The 18,336-nt window shown below is 43.0% G+C and overlaps 1 protein-coding gene across 1 annotated transcript in view; it reads left to right on the top strand.

The window, feature by feature from the left end:
- Positions 1-141, top strand: part of nupr1b (nuclear protein 1b) — a 2,005-nt gene extending 1,864 nt beyond the window's left edge. The window contains exon 3 of the mRNA XM_034089920.2: positions 1-141. This exon is cut by the window's left edge and continues 168 nt beyond it. The gene's annotated coding sequence lies outside the window, so the exon portion shown is untranslated.
- The last annotated feature ends 18,195 nt before the right edge of the window (positions 142-18,336 follow it).

Genomic DNA, 18,336 nt, shown 5'->3' with positions numbered 1-18,336 from the left:
AGAGCCCCCCCCCCCCAGGTGGAGGGGCAGCCACTCCATGTGCAGACCACGATGGTGCACATGTGATGGTGGGGGTGACTTCTGTTGTTTTCAATGGTTTTTTTTAACAGTTTTTTTACAATTAAAACTTTTACTAAATGACTTGTTGTTTTTCCTCTTTCAAGTAGTGCAATAATGTCATGAAAATAAACACTCATTTCAATGTTTTTAATGCATTTTAAAATATCTAGAACATCTCCCTTCTGCCCCCCTGGGAGACTTGGCAAGAGTGAAAATAAAATATTTATTATTGCAAATATTATACAAATCAATTCTAAAAATAGTTTGCAACATAGCAAAAAAGTGTATGCATAATTTAAATAAGATAAACATAAGTGCCCTCAGGCAACAAACCACTTTTTTCGACCTCACACTGGCCCTCTAAATATATATATATTTTTAAATATACACAATGTCACCTGACATGCTGGTGTCCAATAAAATGAGGGAATGATATGGGTGTGGCATTTTGTCTGGGGGTGGAGCAGTCCTTTCTGCAAGCAAAGCTGCAGGGGACTCAGGGCCACCACTTGGTAAGATACATTTCACTTTTTAACATATTAGAAATGTACACAACTTAAAATAAAAAATATGTGCATGAATACGTAAAGAAGTATATTTGATTGTTTAAAGACTTATTATGTATTTATTAATGAGCTAAAACTATGTTTTTTTGTTCGTTGCCTCAGGGCAACACTGTGCCACTTGGGCCACTTTTTTCCAGGCAATATCATGCAAGTGTGCTCAGCTGTAAAGTGTGCTCAGCTGTAAAGTGTGCTCAGCTGCAACATGATAAACCTAATCAATGTTTTTACATCTACTGATATTTACAGGACATGGACACCAACACATGTTCTGGGCAGAAGGGACACGATCAGGCTGTTAGGGCTATTCCGTCTGACAGTGAGGACAGTGAAGGTCAAGATAGGGTTAGGCACACACACACACACACACACACACACACACACACACACACACACACACACACACACACACACACACACACACACACACACACACACACACACACACACACACCACACACACACACACACACACACACACACACACACACACACACACACACACACACACACACACACACACACACACACACAAAGAAAACCTTTTGAATTCAGAGTTGTTTTTTATATTTCTTCTGAATTGTAGAAATCCTTGGTCAATACCCTCGTAGCACAGTGTTGCCCTGAGGCAACAAACCAACCCCTGGTTGAGGGGTGAGGGGGGTTCACATTTTATAATTGATATAATCTCAGGGACCCCTAAGCTCCTAAAACACATGGTGAAACATTTTTTTCCGAAATAAAAAGTCATGCCATAGAGGGATACTTTTTCTTTTTCTTTGTACTCTAATCCCTACCACATTCGATAATAATATGAATCATTATTATTTTTATATTATAATTTTGATTCCTTTTCTTGTTTCTTTACATTTTTAAATGTAAGCATACATATAGCAAAAAGAAAAGAAAATTGAATTATGGTATTATTTTATACAGAATTACATTTGTATTATTTAGATTCGTATTTTTGTTTCTCTATAACAGTAACATACATTAACTTGTTTTCGTTGTTACATTTGATCTTATTTTAGAGAACATCTGGGTGCTAAATATAAAGAATGAGAGCTATTTGTGGGTGTGTCCAGCTGCAGGGTGTGCAGCGAGCATCCAGCAGCAGGTGGCAGTGGCTGGTCACCTGCTCAGTGAATGGAGAGCCTGAACTCCGCAATGCGGGAACTGAAACTGCATTCACGCATTCAGAGAGTGTTGTGTCAAGTTTTACCCTCACCACAGGAACTTTAAATCTGCGCTGTCAGCACTCATGCAACCATGAGGAGTTATATAACACACTGAACACTTAACTCCCAGCAATTGATTTCAGCAGTGATTTAAACACTCCATTATGGGGGACTATAGATACATATTATTGTTCCTGTGCTCACTATCTCTTTAAGAAACAACCTTAAATCAACATCTACATAATAATAGACATATAGTGTATTATTTATATATAATGAATATAGAGTTGTGTATTTTATTGTAATGCATAGCATGCTTGTAAACATAAGCTTCTACGTGTACCTGTAAGATTGAAAGGCTTTATCTGTCTGTCTGTCTGTCTGTCTGTATGTTTTTAATGCATTTTAAAATATCTAGAACATCTCCCTTCTGCCCCCCTGGGAGACTTGGCAAGAGTGAAAATAAAATATTTATTATTGCAAATATTATACAAATCAATTCTAAAAATAGTTTGCAACATAGCAAAAAAGTGTATGCATAATTTAAATAAGATAAACATAAGTGCCCTCAGGCAACAAACCACTTTTTTCGACCTCACACTGGCCCTCTAAATATATATATTTTTTAAATATACACAATGTCACCTGACATGCTGGTGTCCAATAAAATGAGGGAATGATATGGGTGTGGCATTTTGTCTGGGGGTGGAGCAGTCCTTTCTGCAAGCAAAGCTGCAGGGGACTCAGGGCCACCACTTGGTAAGATACATTTCACTTTTTAACATATTAGAAATGTACACAACTTAAAATAAAAATACATGCATGTGCATGAATACGTAAAGAAGTATATTTGATTGTTTAAAGACTTATTATGTATTTATTAATGAGCTAAAACTATGTTTTTTTGTTCGTTGCCTCAGGGCAACACTGTGCCACTTGGGCCACTTTTTTCCAGGCAATATCATGCAAGTGTGCTCAGCTGTAAAGTGTGCTCAGCTGTAAAGTGTGCTCAGCTGCAACATGATAAACCTAATCAATCAATCTATCAATCTATCTATCTATCTATCTATCTATCTATCTATCTATCTTCTTTATTAGGTACACCTTGCTAGTACAGAGTTGGACCCCTTTTGCCTTCAGAACGGCCTTGCTTCTTTGTGGCAGAGACTCAACAAGGTGCTGGAAACATTCCTCAGAGATGTTGGTCCATATTGAGATGATAGCATCACGCAGTTGCTGCAGATTGGTCGGCTGCACATCCATGATGCAAATCTCTCGTTCCACCACATCCCAAAGGTACTCTACAGGATTTAGATCTGGTGACTGTGGAGGCCATTAGAGTAAAGTGAGCTCATCGTCATGTTCAAGAAAGCAGTGGGAGATGATTTGAGCTTTGTGACATGGTGTTACCCTGCTGGAAGTAGCCATCAGAAGAAGAGTACCATGTGGTGATAAAGGGATGGACATGGTCAGCAACAATACTCAGGTAGGCTGTGGCGTTTAAACGTTGCTCAATTGGTACCAAGGGGCCCAAAGTATGCCAAGAAAAGATCCCCCTCACCATTACAGGGGGTGAAACCCACCGCTGCTGCGTCTGTAAAGCCGGTGTGTCCTTGGGCAAGACACTTCACCTGAACTTGCTCCTGTGGGTATTGTCCACAGTTTCTGACCATTGCATGTATGATATGTGTGTAATGTGTGTATATGTAAAGCGCTTTGAGTCATTGAAAAAGCGCTATAATAAATGTAAGGAATTATTATTATTATTATTATTATTACATCACCACCACCAGCCTGAACCGTTGATACAACGCAGGATGGATCCATGCTCTCATGTTGTTCACGTGAAATTCAGACACTACCGTCCGAATGTCGCAGCAGAATACGCAACACGTTCACTCCCAACCCGTCACATGTTGACGGTCGGTCAGGGCCCCTCCCCGTCACGGAATTACAGACAGGGTACCCCTTGAGAGTCAGTTTTCAACGGGCAGTCCGTCCCATATACCTTCATAGACCTCCCATAGCATTGATAATAGACGCCATGAGAACGCTCCCCGGCGGTTGGTTGTTATTGTCAATATTAATGCTGGGCAACGCAATAATTAAAAAAACTCTTCAACTACAACCCTAATTATATTTAAAAACATTTTAGAAGGCCTCACGAAATACTTTAATGTAAATTAAAATGTAAATGTGAAGGGATCTGTGTAATGTGGTGATTGACATTATTCACCCACGGATCTATGGGTTGGGGTATTGTTCCGCATGGACATTTTAGTTAACCGGACTTCCTGTTGATGTGAAATCCGAATTTTTTTAAAAAAAATAAAATAATACTTTATTCCGAGTTTGCTTGCTTTTCTCTTTGGAGGTCATCACATAACGGCATTGTAATACACGGTTCGGCTGCATTAAATATTACATATCTGCCGTAGTTCGCTATTTATAGAGCCCTGATGAGAAGACTTCTAGACAAACAGGAACAACTGCCGCTGAAACTGAATATGTGACGTGGATCATAAATATATCAGCAATTAAACAAAATCTTCAATTTCTCTTCACACAATACGTCTCCTTGCAGTATCAATACTAATTCGGCTGACTTTTATATTTGATCCAATCGGTTTATTGGTATAATGTACACCATAACGTTGCACAGCTGATAGAAAGGGACACTTGGTGGTTAAAGCACGTTATTGAAATGTATTATTTTTATTATTAGCTATTAATAGGAGACACAGACAGACAAACTAATAAGGCTTTATTTAAACATTAAAGAATACTTTAGGTTAAGGTCTTATTTTGAATAAGAAAAAAGCTTTGGGGGTATAAATATTAAGCCTGACAAAGTCAAATATTGCTTTCCTGCAATGTTAACTACTGTATGTTTAAGCACTTATTTTAACTGATATTATACGTATTATACTCTTATAAGATGTATGTAGATAGTATAAGAAATGTGCAGAATACGACAGTTTAATGGTGGAGGTACACACATATTGATAAAACACAGAATTATTCAATATAAAACACAGAATTTGTGTGATTATACTAAATGATTTACAAATAAACACCACTGCATATTTACAACTGTTACACATGCTGATGTAACGCAAATGTTTTTAACTTGGGATCAATAAAGTATATCTTATCTTAAGATGATCGATGGCTACTGGATGGATATCCTTGTGGATTCATCTTCCTATTATACACACATGCATTTCCAAACATCTGGACTACCTATGTTGCAAATGTATTATCTTTTCAATTTACACACGGCATCTATTGCACGTCTGTCCGTCCTGGGAGAGGGATCCCTCCTCTGTTGCTCTCCCTGAGGTTTCTCCCATTTTTCCCTTTAAACTGTGGGTGTTCTGCGGAAGTTTTTCCTTGTACGATGTGAGGGTCTAAGGACAGAGGGTCTAAGGACAGAGGGTGTCGTATTGTCATACTGATATTCTGTACACACTGTGAAGACCACTGAGACAAATTTAACATTTGTGATATTGGGCTATATAAATAAACATTGATTGATTGATTGATATTTGCACAATGTGCCTCTGAACCTTGACAAGTGCATGTTTCAGGCTCATCAATGAACAACAGGAGGGGTCACAGACATAAGACCAGCTGTTAAATATTAGCTCTTCTGACCTTAGCTGTCGTGTGGGTAATGCTGCCCATTATGGGCACAAGCAATTTTCACCCATTTATTAATTATATGTTTTAAATTTGAGTGTTTCCTATCCCCTAAACCTCCAGGGATGTACACAGTTTAATACTGGCCACTTCTTATTATGGGAAATACGAAAACGTCTTTTAAAACTACAACACCCAGTAGAGACGTGCCATAGAACATGTTGCGAAACACACAATAGCCAGCATGTGTAGTTCTGGGGACGGGGTGGGGGAGGGGGGGACGGGGTGGACCTGTTCAAATCCAGTTTTGGACAGTCTGCCGTGGTTCCATCCCATTTCAAGTGCTGTTCGACGCTCGGCACACTCTCCAAACACAGAGCTTGAGGACTATCACAGGGTTTGTCAAGCGAAGCGGAGAGAATACTTACTTCAGGGTGTAAAATTCTCTAAAGCAACTACTATGAGCTGCTCCGACCCTCGGTCCTGACGAACTCCATCTTGTGTTTATTAATCAAACAAATAAATAAACACAAGGATAATTATGTGTTATTGTTGAGTAAATAACAGTGTGTGGTTTAGAAAAGAATACAAAATTAGAAGGAAAAAACGATGAAACAATACAGATTTCAGTATTCTGAGCCCCTACTCTCCCCATAACTGACGGCAACAAAAGTCCTACATTATTCAATTACAATAAAGAAGTAAAAACAATAAGTGTGGCTTGATATTGAGTAAGAAAAAGGTTGATAAACGCTGTGAGAATGGGTCTGCGGAGAGCATTTCTCCGCGATCCCAACCCGTCTATTACCAACGTTCAGGGAGCTCTATGCAAGTCAATGGGACGCCCTGCCCGTTGAAAACTGACTCTCAAGGGGTACCCTGTCCATAATTCCGTGACGGGGAGGGGCCCTGACCGACCGTCAACATGTGACGGGTTGGGAGTGAGAACGTGTTGGAATACGAGACCCATCAGACCAGGCAACATTTCTCCAATCTTCTATTGTGCAATCTTGGTAATCCCAAGGTTCCACGTGTTGTGGTTCAGAGAGGGTCTTCTGCATACATTGGTTGTAACAAGTGGTTATTTGAGTAACTGGTGCCTTTCTATCATCTTGGACCAGTCTGGCCATTCTCCTCTGACCTCTGGCATTAACAACAGGTGCGCGTGACCTGCTCCGCTGCGCGAGCATCATTTCCAAAGTGCTTCCACAGCAGTGACACACATCTGTGGATAATCATTTATACGAAAATGGTTAAAGCAACCATCACTAAACGCCAGCAACACTGCATCTACTGCAGACAGTAGCAACGGGTCAGATGGGGACATCACGTTACCCTCCGTTGTGGACACTAGCTTACTCCCGCCTGACTCGCCGCCCTCAACCCCGGAGCAGCAGTCTTCGTTGCCCGAAACTACTTCGCCCCTCTGCGGCCCGCAGGTGCCAGGATACCACGGCAACACAGAGCCTGCCCAGGTATATCTAAACAAGTACCCGCCTGTACAGTGGGGTTAGGCGGTCATTTTGCAGCTTGTGGTATACAAATAGACAAGGGCTAGAATATTCATGAAAAAATAGTGCCATATTCTGCCATGCCTGTAGAAATGTTGGGTCAAACATAATGCATACAATAGCACAGATGCCTTCACCACGAATGGCTACAAAAAGATCTCATATCCCAAGCTTATCAACGAGCTAATGTTGCAGCTGAAATGTTCTCCAGGTCACAAAGTCCACCTCACATGATGATGTGATACCAGTTTTCAAGCACAGTAAATGTTCTCTTCCCAGAGTATATGATGGGACCAAAGTGATGATTTAGTAGGCTACATGGTTTTAATAATACTTTTGCTTTTCAATGTTTGCCATTTCAAACCATGAGCTGGTTCAAATAATATTTGCCTTGATTTACAATACGTTCTCATTTGTTTTATCAGTACGGTTTTGAAGCTTTTGTGCTTTTCTTTGCCACAGTCCACTTTGGACTATATGAAATATTTCAGGATTGCACTTTTAACTCACTTGAAATGTTCTCACTTGCTTGGTTTCAAAACATAACAAATGCCATAATCTGTTCATTGGGACCATCAATGCTATTTTTCATTGCTGTTGCCGGGCAACACTATTGCTCATGTAAACCTACTACTGCTGCGCCCCCTGTGATCTCAGAGGCACCCTGAGTCATTTTGTTCTGGAACCGGGCCTGCACACGGCCATATACTAAACACACTACAGAGCCCATTCCGTGTCCTGTTATTGTTTACTTCCTCTCTGCCTTCTTCTGGTGATTTATCTGACGTCCAGCGCTCCGTCTTTTAACCTCTTTTCCTTTCTCTTTCTTTCCTTAGCAACCTTCATTATAGTCCTTGACAGCGGTCTGTACTGCTGGATTAACAACGTGTCACATGTTAAGAAGTTACAATCAGAATCGAGTATTCAACTAACCCGTGTAATACAAGTTGTTAGTAGCCTTAAGGGCCTACACAGTTGTTATGCTAAACCACATCGCCCTTCACTGGATGTATATATATGAGCTGCACTAAACTACATTTCAGCATTTAAAATACCTAGCCATTCTTTTGTGGTTATTTTGGTGAAAGTAACTAGAAAAGTAACTAAAGTAGTGTAACTCATTACATTTCAGAGACAGTAATTTTGTAATGTAACTTATTACTTTCAAAAGAGAGTAATAAGTCATATGTAATATATTACATTTTGGAAGTAACTTGCCCAACACTGGTCATAGAGCTCCATTGGTGCTGAAAACTATTTAAAGAAATGTTGGATTCAATCCCACACCGCCCATCCTGCTGACATAAATACTCACTGTGGAGCACCAAATGTGTATTAATCTGCCACTAAAGCTTGAAAAACCAAATAACTTTTTTTATTAGCATATAATGGAGTTTTAGAAGATGTATCTCTTTTGTAGGTTTAGGGTTAGGCCTTGAGATTTGTTGACAATAAAACAAATATTAAATATTGCCAGCTTCATATTACCTTTATCCCTTGCAGCCCTTTTGTTCTAAGGTTTATAACGACCGATAAAAGACACAAGTCCACTTGGCACCTGCTGCAAACCAAACTTCATTATTATTTCTGTTCATTTAAAGGTCCCATGTCATGGCCATTTCTACTGATCATAATTCCATTGTTGAGGTATACTAAAATACATTTATATTGTGCAATTTTCCAAACTCACATTGGTTTCTCATACAGCATCTCTGTATAGTATGTGTATGTCTCTGTCCTAAACGGCTTGTTGGAACTCTTGCCCCCCCCTCCCTGTGAGCCCAGTAGCCATCTGTGAGACAGCGAGACACCGTGAAACTCAGCCTGGACACACACACACACACACACACACACACACACACACACACACACACACACACACACACACACACACACACACTCACACACACACACACACACACACACACACACACACACACACACACACACACACACACACACACACACACACACACACACACACACACACACACACACACACACACACACACACACACACACACACACACACACACACACACACACACACCATGTATACATCACTTCAGGGGACATTACATTGACTAACATGCATTTCCTGGAGACTTATCCTAACCTTAACCATAACCAACACATGCCTAACCCTTAACCTTACCCTTACCCTAATCCTAAACATAACCAAGTCTTCCCCCTAAAATGAATGATTCCCTTATGGGGACCTCCAATTTGTCCCCATAAGGGAGGCGAGTCCCCAAACGTGACTGTATAAACAGATTTAGGTCCCCACAAGTATAGTAATGCTAGGCCACACGCACACACGCACGCACGCACGCACGTACACACACACGTCCCTCCTCTGGTTCCTCCTCGAGTCCCCTCTTTGGTTTCCCTCTCGAGTTCCCTCTCGAGTTCCCTTCTCTAGTCCCCTCTTTAGTCTCTGTTCGAGTCCCCTCTCTGTTTCCATCTCCAGTTCCCTCTCGAGTTCCCTCCTTTAGTCCCTCCTCGAGTCCCCTCTCTAGTTTCCCTCTCGAGTTCCCTTCTCTAGTTACTCATCTAGTCCCTCCTCTAGTCCCTCCTCTAGTCCCCTCTTTAGTCTCTGTTCGAGTCCCCTCTCTGTTTCCATCTCAAGTTCCCTCTCCAGTTCCCCCTCGAGTCCCCTCTCGAGTTCCCTCCTTTAGTCCCTCCTTTAGGCCCTCCTCTAGTTCTCCTCTAGTCCCCTCTGTAGTCCCTTCTCGAGTCCCCTCTCTGTTTCCATCTTCAGTTCCCTCTCGAGTTCCCTCCTTTAGTCCCTCCTCGAGTACTCATCTAGTCCCTCCTCTAGTCTCTCCTCTAGTCCCCTCTTTAGTCTCTGTTCGAGTCCCCTCTCTGTTTCCATCTCAAGTTCCCTCTCCAGTTCCCCCTCGAGTCCCCCCTCGAGTTCCCTCCTTTAGTCCCTCCTTTAGGCCCTCCTTTAGGCCCTCTAGTCCCTCCTCGAGTCCCCTCTCTAGTTCCCCTCTCGAGTTCCCTTCCCTAGTTACTCCTCTAGTCCCCTCTGTAGTCCCTTCTCGAGTTCCCTCTCCAGTTCCCCCTCGAGTCCCCTCTCGAGTTCCCTCCTCTGGTCCCTCCTCTGGTCCCTCCTCGAGTCCCCTCTCTAGTTCCCCTCTCAAATCCCCTCTCGTGTTCCCTTCTCTAGTCCCCTCTGGAGTCCCCACTCCAGTCTCCTCTCGAGCCCCCTCTCAAGTCTCCGCTCGAGTTCCCTCTCCATTCCCTATTCAAGCCCCTACGCAAGTGTCGTTGGAGGTCCCGCCGTCTACTCCCCTGCCGGGGGTCCTGCCAACCCTGTGTCCTGTGCCGTTGGAGGTCCCGCCGTCTACTCCCCTGCCGGGGGTCCTGCCAACCCTGTGTCCTGTGCCGTTGGAGGTCCCGCCGTCTACTCCCCTGCCGGGGGTCCTGCTAATCCTGTGTCCTGTGTCGTTGGAGGTCCCGCCGTCTACTCCCCTGCCGGGGGTCCTGCCAACCCTTTCTCCTGTCCCGTTGGAGGTCCTGCAGAATACTCTTCTGCCGGGGGTCCTGCCAACCCTTTCTCCTGTCCCGTTGGAGGTCCCGCCGTCTACTCCCCTGCCGGGGGTCCTGCCAGCCCTGTGTCCTGTGCCGTTGGAGGTCCCGCCGTCTACTCCCCTGCCGGGGGTCCTGCCAACCCTGTGTCCTGTGTCGTTGGAGGTCCCGCCGTCTACTCCCCTGCCGGGGGTCCTGCCAGCTCTGTGTCCTGTGCCGTTGGAGGTCCCGCCGTCTACTCCCCTGCCGGGGGTCCTGCCAACCCTGTGTCCTGTGCCGTTGGAGGTCCCGCAGAATACTCCCCTGCCGGGGGTCCTGCCAACCCTGTGTCCTGTGCCGTTGGAGGTCCCGCCGTCTACTCCCCTGCCGGGGGTCCTGCCAACCCTGTGTCCTGTGTCGTTGGAGGTCCCGCCGTCTACTCCCCTGCCGGGGGTCCTGCCAACATTTTCTCCTGTCCCGTGGGAGGTCCCGCAGAAGACTCTTCTGCCGGGGGTCCTGCCAACCCTATATCCCGTGCCGTTGGAGGTGCTACCGGGGGCCCTGCCAGCCCCATGTCCATCACCGGTCTCGCCGGGGTTCCTGCCAACTCCTGGTCCTTTTCCGTGGGGGATCCTGCCGAAGTCTGTCCGACCGGCTCCGGTTTCTGTCCGGCCGACACCGGGTCCTGCCCGATCTCCGGAACGGGCCCATCAGCGCTTTCCTGCCCGGCCTCCTGATCCTGTCCGGTCGACACCGGCTCGAGCCCGGCCCCCTGAGAGCCGCGGTCTTCGCCCTCGAGCCCGGCCCCCTGAGAGCCGCGGTCTTCGCCCTCGTGCCCGGCCCCCTGAGAGCCGCGGTCTTCGCCCTCGTGCCCGGCCCCCTGAGAGCTGCGGCCTACGCCCTCGGGCCCGGGTCCCTGACTCTTCCTGCCGCTGCCTTCGGTCCTCCATGGTCCCCACCTTGGACTCTGTTTTGACCCCGGGCCGTCCGCCCGAGACCCCTTCCTGGTCCTCCGCTGTGTTCCTGGGCTGTCAGCCCAAGACCCGTCCTCCGGACCCCCTCCGCCCACCCTGCTTGGGGTTTTGGACTTTTTTGTTTTGTTTTTTTTAGGGACGTCTGGAATCCGTCCCTTGAGGGGGGGGTTCTGTCACAATGCACATGTTATGTCACGTTTGTAGTTTTGTCTGTGTTGGTGTTTTTCTTGTCTTTGGGTTTCCTGTCTTATTGTGTTAAGTGTTCACCCCCGTTTCCTGCCTGTCTGCTTTCTGTCTGTTTCCCTCCCTGATTACCCGATTGTGTTCACCTGTTGTCCTTGTGTTTCTCCTCCCCTGCCCGGCTGTTTCTCGTTGTCATGATTACCCCTTCTTGTATTTAGTCTTGTCTCTGTCTGTGTTCAGTGTTGGGTCATTGTTTGTTGGTGACGGAGTTCACCGGAGAGTGTTCTGTTCTGTATCCTTGGAATAAAGGGTTTCTCAAGAGTTATCTGCATTTGGGTCCTGCTTCCTTCACTAATCCGTGACACAAAGTAATGATGCATTTCATGCCATGGCATATAAAGTCCAAAATTACAGAGCCGGGGAAGGGGGAGATAAAGGGAGAATCTTAATTTCCCAACATCTAAGTCATACATTTACATAAAAAAATCTAAACTCTCACGAAGAAAACTCCTCAAATCTTCAAAACTCCCACCTTTAATCAACCTTACACAGAGAATATGCACGTTTGACAGTGGTTTTAATACAACATTGTATAGGACCATCGTAGAAAGAAACAGACTCAATGGCAAAGCCACAGAAGGGGGGGGAAGTATTCTGGGGAAAAAACCCAACCGTTTCAAGATTACAATGATGAATTTACAATAAACTAAATCTCAGATATTTCCTGCAATTCAAGTGTTACATTAAAAGGAAAACTAATCACACATGTATGAAAAATATGAAGTCACAATAAAGTTAAAAAAAAAACGTATAAAGATGTATATTATATTATTTTTTCTGTGTGTGTTTGTTTTGTTGTTTTGTTTGATCTTGTTTTATTTAAATGGATGAGGTTTAGAAACTGCACTAATATGAGAGGAGAGGGGGAGACCTTTGTGCATAACTCTGCTCCTGAACCATGAACACTGAAGGAATCCTGAGAAGCTGACTGAAGGGAGAACATCTGAACATCTGACAAACAGGAAGTACAGCGATTCAATCCCCCCCAGCACGACCTGGCTCGGTTGTTTGAAGCCGGATCAGGAAATATTTATAGAGAAAACTGTTGTTACATAATCAGCTTCAAATGACTGACCACACACACACACACACACACACACACACACACACACACACACACACACACACACACACACACACACACACACACACACACACACACACACACACACACACACACACACACACACACACACACACACACACACACACACACACACACACACACACACACACACACACACGAGATACCAGTGCTATTCTTTTAGTAACCTCCCTAGTTGCCTAGCAACTGGTCTTCAGGATCGCCAAAAGAAGCTCATCAGATCGTGTATGTGTGTCTGTATGTAAGTGTAATATGATACTATAAGTGTGTGTGCGCAATTGAATATGCTGTATGTGTGTGTGTCTGTAATATGATGTACTGTAATGGCGCATTTCCACTGCAGCGGGGTAGCCCCGTTTAAGCGTCCCTAAGCGTCCTCGCTCAGGCCTCGGGCTGCCTCGCTGGCCGTCCGAGGCCGTGGCGCATTTCCATTACAGTTTAGGACCTGGGGTAGCAACCATAGACTGTATATATAAATGGACGTAGGGTCCGTGACGTCACCCATAGGAATCTGCAGAGTTGCCGTGAAGCCCTTAGTAGGCGGAGTCGGCCACTAATGGCTCGACAGTGACGTCAGAGTTCAACTCCCGCCTGTTCCAGCCTGCTCCAAATAAGGCCAAAGAGGCGGAGCCGAGGCGGGACCTGCTGCCACCGAGCTGGAAGTTCCAGAGCTAGCTGAAGCTACCAAGCTAAGCTAACATGCTCCCCATCTGCACACTGCCGTCGCATTTTACGTTTCTAAGGTAAGCGGACATAAAACTATAAAGCAAAACTATAAATAATAATCTAAGTTATTGAGTTTTTAGCATAATACTTCAGAATCTTAAAACCCCTTAATGTTTGTATGCAATTGTGCTAAATTCAACACTGGAATCAAGCAAATATTAATATGTTTACATGACATTAGTTATTTGTATTTTGATATCACTTAACTACATGTTTAATACATTTAAGTCAAGCTAAGGTACATGTGATGGTAGCTAGTTAGTGCTCTTACCTGTGAGGCCTCCTCCAAACAGCATAATAACCAGACTGTATCATTAAAACTAAGTACCAGTTCTAGATCCTTGATTTAGACAAACAATTCAAAAGACAACATGTATTTAAAGACCAATCTTTATTTGAATGTGCCTCTTAACCTGATATATTAGTTATACAGTAATAGTATTGACAATCTAAAAAAACTGAGCAACTCAACAGTCAACTTTATGTTTCTTATTGTCTAAAGCATTTATTATTTTCATTTTCCCCCTCTCATATTCAGTGTGTACGGATTGAGACAGCATGGTGTCCAGAGAGCTGCAGAGACTTCAGGGAGAAACCTCCGTGTGATGGACGTCCAGTCTGTTGGTTTGGAGAGGACTGAGGGTCTCTCCTCTGCGAGGAGGACCAGGCCTGATGGAGGAGCCCATGCTGGGCAAAGCTGATACCAACTGCACAGGCCTAGTCTGTCACTTTATTTGACTAAATGTGTTTACTTACATTGAATAGGTTTACATCTTCTGTCCATATGTGCTTTTTATTTAAAACAGTTGATTAACTTCTGGTTCACATTTCAATAAATTGTATTTGTATTTGCACTCCTTTCGTCCATTATTCTTACTGAAAATGTTAGATTACACATTCACATCTGACTGAAGATTGGCCCCATTTATTTGTGATGTTGCAAACTCTGTGGTACAAGGCACAAGTGATGTGAAGCTCATAAAGTGAGGCAAATAGAAATAATCAGCTGATGGAGTGTAGATGTGGAAATAGGTGCATTCGATCAGCTGACTGTTTTTACAATAAAAGTAGTTTCTTAGTGTACTGGTCTTAAAATCTCATAACATCAGCTTTTAATGTTCCTCTTGGATGTTCTTCTTGACCCTCAGAGAAGGAGAAAATGTTGTGTCTTTCAGGCATGTCCTTTCCTAACAAATATGACAGGAAATATAAAACATATTATTGCAGAACAAGTGTGTTATTTATGAAAGCAGTGTGTTTGTGTGTGTAGGGGCTGTAGATATCATTATTTTGTAATTGTAATGTTTTTTTTTATTATTTCAACAGTGAGCTACAAAGACAATCAGAGAATGAACAGTATGAAGTTCATCAACATTGAAATATATGTTATTATCAAAATAATATTTAACTGTTATCAAAACGTGGTGCAACTGGAGAAGCTTGCTCTGTTGTCTCACTGAAAGAATCACTTTTACCACGTTTTTTACAGACAATATTGAGAGATAAATAGTAGCAGTTCTCACTATGTGTTAAATATCTTTGCCTTCAATACATTCAATTAGAAATCTGACAAAGTCATATTGCTTGTTAACATCTAAATGTAACTTTTTGCATGGAATAAACCCTCAACTTAACTGATGTGTTGGTGATCTAGTATTTAGTATTGTTTAATGGAATGTATATCAGTGTATTCAAGTCAATACTTCATTCATTTAAACCAATATCTTTCTTGATTCTTTGTACAGTATGAAAAAAGAGTCTTTGTACCTGAGCTGAAGTTCACTGCTGTGAGGAGTCCAGTTCTGTCTCTCACTCTCTGGTCCAGCCTGCCTGCATCACCTGTACACTTTAAACAAACAGATATATATATATGTAAAGTACCATGTGTACAAACAATATAACTGATGCTCTTCTGTTGGACATGTTGGATTGTGTATAGAGAGGCGAAGTCACGCCCATCTACTTCCGGCCCATGGGACCCCGGAAGCGAAAAATTAACATTGAATTCAATGGAGAGAGAAAACGTATCTTTTGATCCCGTTTGAATTGTGCCACGAACTACACATATGATGTTTGTCAATCTTAAACAATAAGTTCCATGTCAAAAAAGTCACATTTTGTCGTAAAACTGTTGAAATATAAGACTATGAAAAATACGCGACTACAAAATCCCAAATCCCATTCTGGCTCGCGTAAGTGATGTCACAGGCGATAATGCTCCAAGTGGTTGCGACTCGTAATTAAAGCGAAGAAGAAGAAGAAGATCTCGTAACTGATTATTCCCTCCAATAAATAAGAGATTGCTAAAAATAAATTCACTTTTACAAGATGCCTGTGTGCTTTGTACCAGGTTGTAATCACATAAGTGATCATACTTATAGATCATAGCTCGTTCTATCGCTTCCCGTCTGATGAAAGGACCAGGAGTCGTTGGACCAAACATATCAGGTAATACACATGTTGTGCATGGAACACAGTCAAGCTAGCTACATAGCTAGTAGCGAGCACGTTAGTTAGCCTTGTCATTTGTATTAGCCTTAACATGAAGTGAACCCAAATGTTAAACAGTAAGAGTAGTCATGATGGTAAATATTTTGTGAAACATTTGAAGAGGAGCCTATCGCCCCCTCCACCAGGTGCTAAGGGGGCGGGAGGTAGGCTAACGGCAGATTAGCATCTGCGATAAAACATTAATCTCAGCAAAGAGAAGAGATGCAATATGCCAGATTATAGCTAATAGCTAATTTCCATCTGTGGTCCATTCTTCTGGACGTGTTTCATTGTGATGATAGTGAGTCAATCTGTTTGTTGGAAAGACAGTAGTTGAGTGATTACTGATAGAACATTATTAAAAGAGATAATTATTCAAAGTGTTGTTACTGACCTTTTTCTCTTTTATTTTATTTACCTCACCTGTAACTGCTGAGACCCTGAGGAACATGCACACTGGACTGACCTGCTCTGGCAACCTGATTTCCACTGTACGTAATAGTATTTGGTTATGGTATATTATTTATATACATCAAAGGCACAATGCACCCCCCAGAGTCACACATGTATTGAGTGTGATATTGTGCATAGGTCAAGTGAAATCATCTTTACATACTAGAAAACTGTAGGAGCGGCAACTTGTTTTGAAATTGAATTTTTAATATCCGATAATGAAGTTGATCTGTTTTCTTTATTCTTCTCTCTTCCCAGCTCCATCCATCACCGTGCTCTGTTCCTGCATGTCCTGCTTGCTAATCAATGCTTTATTTTTTACACAATTACAAATAAAGTCAATGTATTGTATGACATGAAGTTGTGCTTCATTCGGAGTCAATAATAAATTCATTCTGCCTTCAACTGCACAATGATTGTGGACTGCACCGACATCCATGTAGCTGCCCCCAGTAAGATGAACCAAGCAAAGAGGGTCAACATCATGCCTAAGGACATCCAGCTGGCCCGCCGCATCCGCGGAGAGAGGGCTTAGACTGACCTGAGACCAGCACACCCAAACACAACGGCTCTTTTAAGAGCCACCTACAGTTTCAAAGAGTTTCAATCCTACGTTATTATAATTATTAAACTGTCACTTAGTTTACTGAACCGTGATGAATGAAAGAAATTAGTGAGGTAGTGGTTTAAATAAGTTACAAAGACATTACTATATGAGTAACAGGTCAGTGTAAACACAAGCTTCTGTCAATTATGGATCACTCAAACTATTTATATAAAAATATGTAATAAAGTTCTAAAACAAGTATTCGGTATATTCCTTGATAGCTTTTGGAGAAGGTTGTTTTTAAGTTTACTAAAATCTATCGTTTCAACTTTATAAAAAGGAACAGGTGAGTAGAGCATCATTGAGTTTCTTATTCTGTCAGTAAATCATCAAGATGAAATGTTTATCATTATTTTAGTCAACCCTAAACAAATTGATTGTACCTTTTTAATAATGACCTTACATGGTTAAGTTAAATTAACTTCAGAAAATCAAATCTGTTCTGAGAAAAAACTAATAAATGTTTAAAGATAGGAACTTGCCATCCCACTGAAAAACAGTCCGTAGAGATTTAAAGGCGTAGTTGTAGTTCAGTCCAACGTTTCATTTGGATTCATTTCTCCAACAGTCAACTATTTTCATAAAGAATATATATATTTTTCAAAGTCAACTTTATTGTCAATCTTACTCAGTTTGTGTTTATAGACAGAGATCAAAAATACTTTTAAATCAAATAAAATTATACAATTTACAGATATGTATACAAATATATATATCCTATATAATGATGGTGGACACTTCACCTCCAGCAGGGCAGATGGCTGCACAAGTCCATCGGGGGATGCTCCCAAAACACCGACTCACTCACAAAGAGACCAGACTCGAACACTGTCTCCTGATAGGCCTGCACAAAAGCCTTCACCCCTTCGGCCTCGTTTACAACCCCCCAGTTGACAGCCATGACTCCGTCCAAGTTGTACCCCCCGAGCACCCTCTTCATGAGGGACGCGCATGGAGTGGATGAAAGTCCCGACCGCAGCACAGCACCAAACTTGCTGGCTGTCAACCTGCCCCGCCTGTGTAACTGCCACTTTGTCCGCTGTCCTCCGGTGGCTGTCTGGATGGCAGCTTGCTGGTCTCTGCTCAGTCGCATTGAGGCAAGAATTGCCTCAAGCCCCCATGCCCCTTCACCAGCTCCGGCACGGTGACAATGGCCTGATGTTGAGGCCGCGGCTCTGGCTCAGGTGACAAAAGCCATGCCATGCCACACTGTGCGCCCCTCAGTGCAGACCTGAACCAGTCTACATCCTGAGTGGCGATGTCTCTGGCCA

This window comes from Pseudochaenichthys georgianus, chromosome 8 (genome assembly GCF_902827115.2).
Source record: "Pseudochaenichthys georgianus chromosome 8, fPseGeo1.2, whole genome shotgun sequence".
Lineage (NCBI taxonomy): Eukaryota > Metazoa > Chordata > Actinopteri > Perciformes > Channichthyidae > Pseudochaenichthys > Pseudochaenichthys georgianus.
The sequence above is the reverse complement of the archived record's forward strand: the minus strand, read 5'-3'. Positions and strand labels throughout refer to the sequence as shown.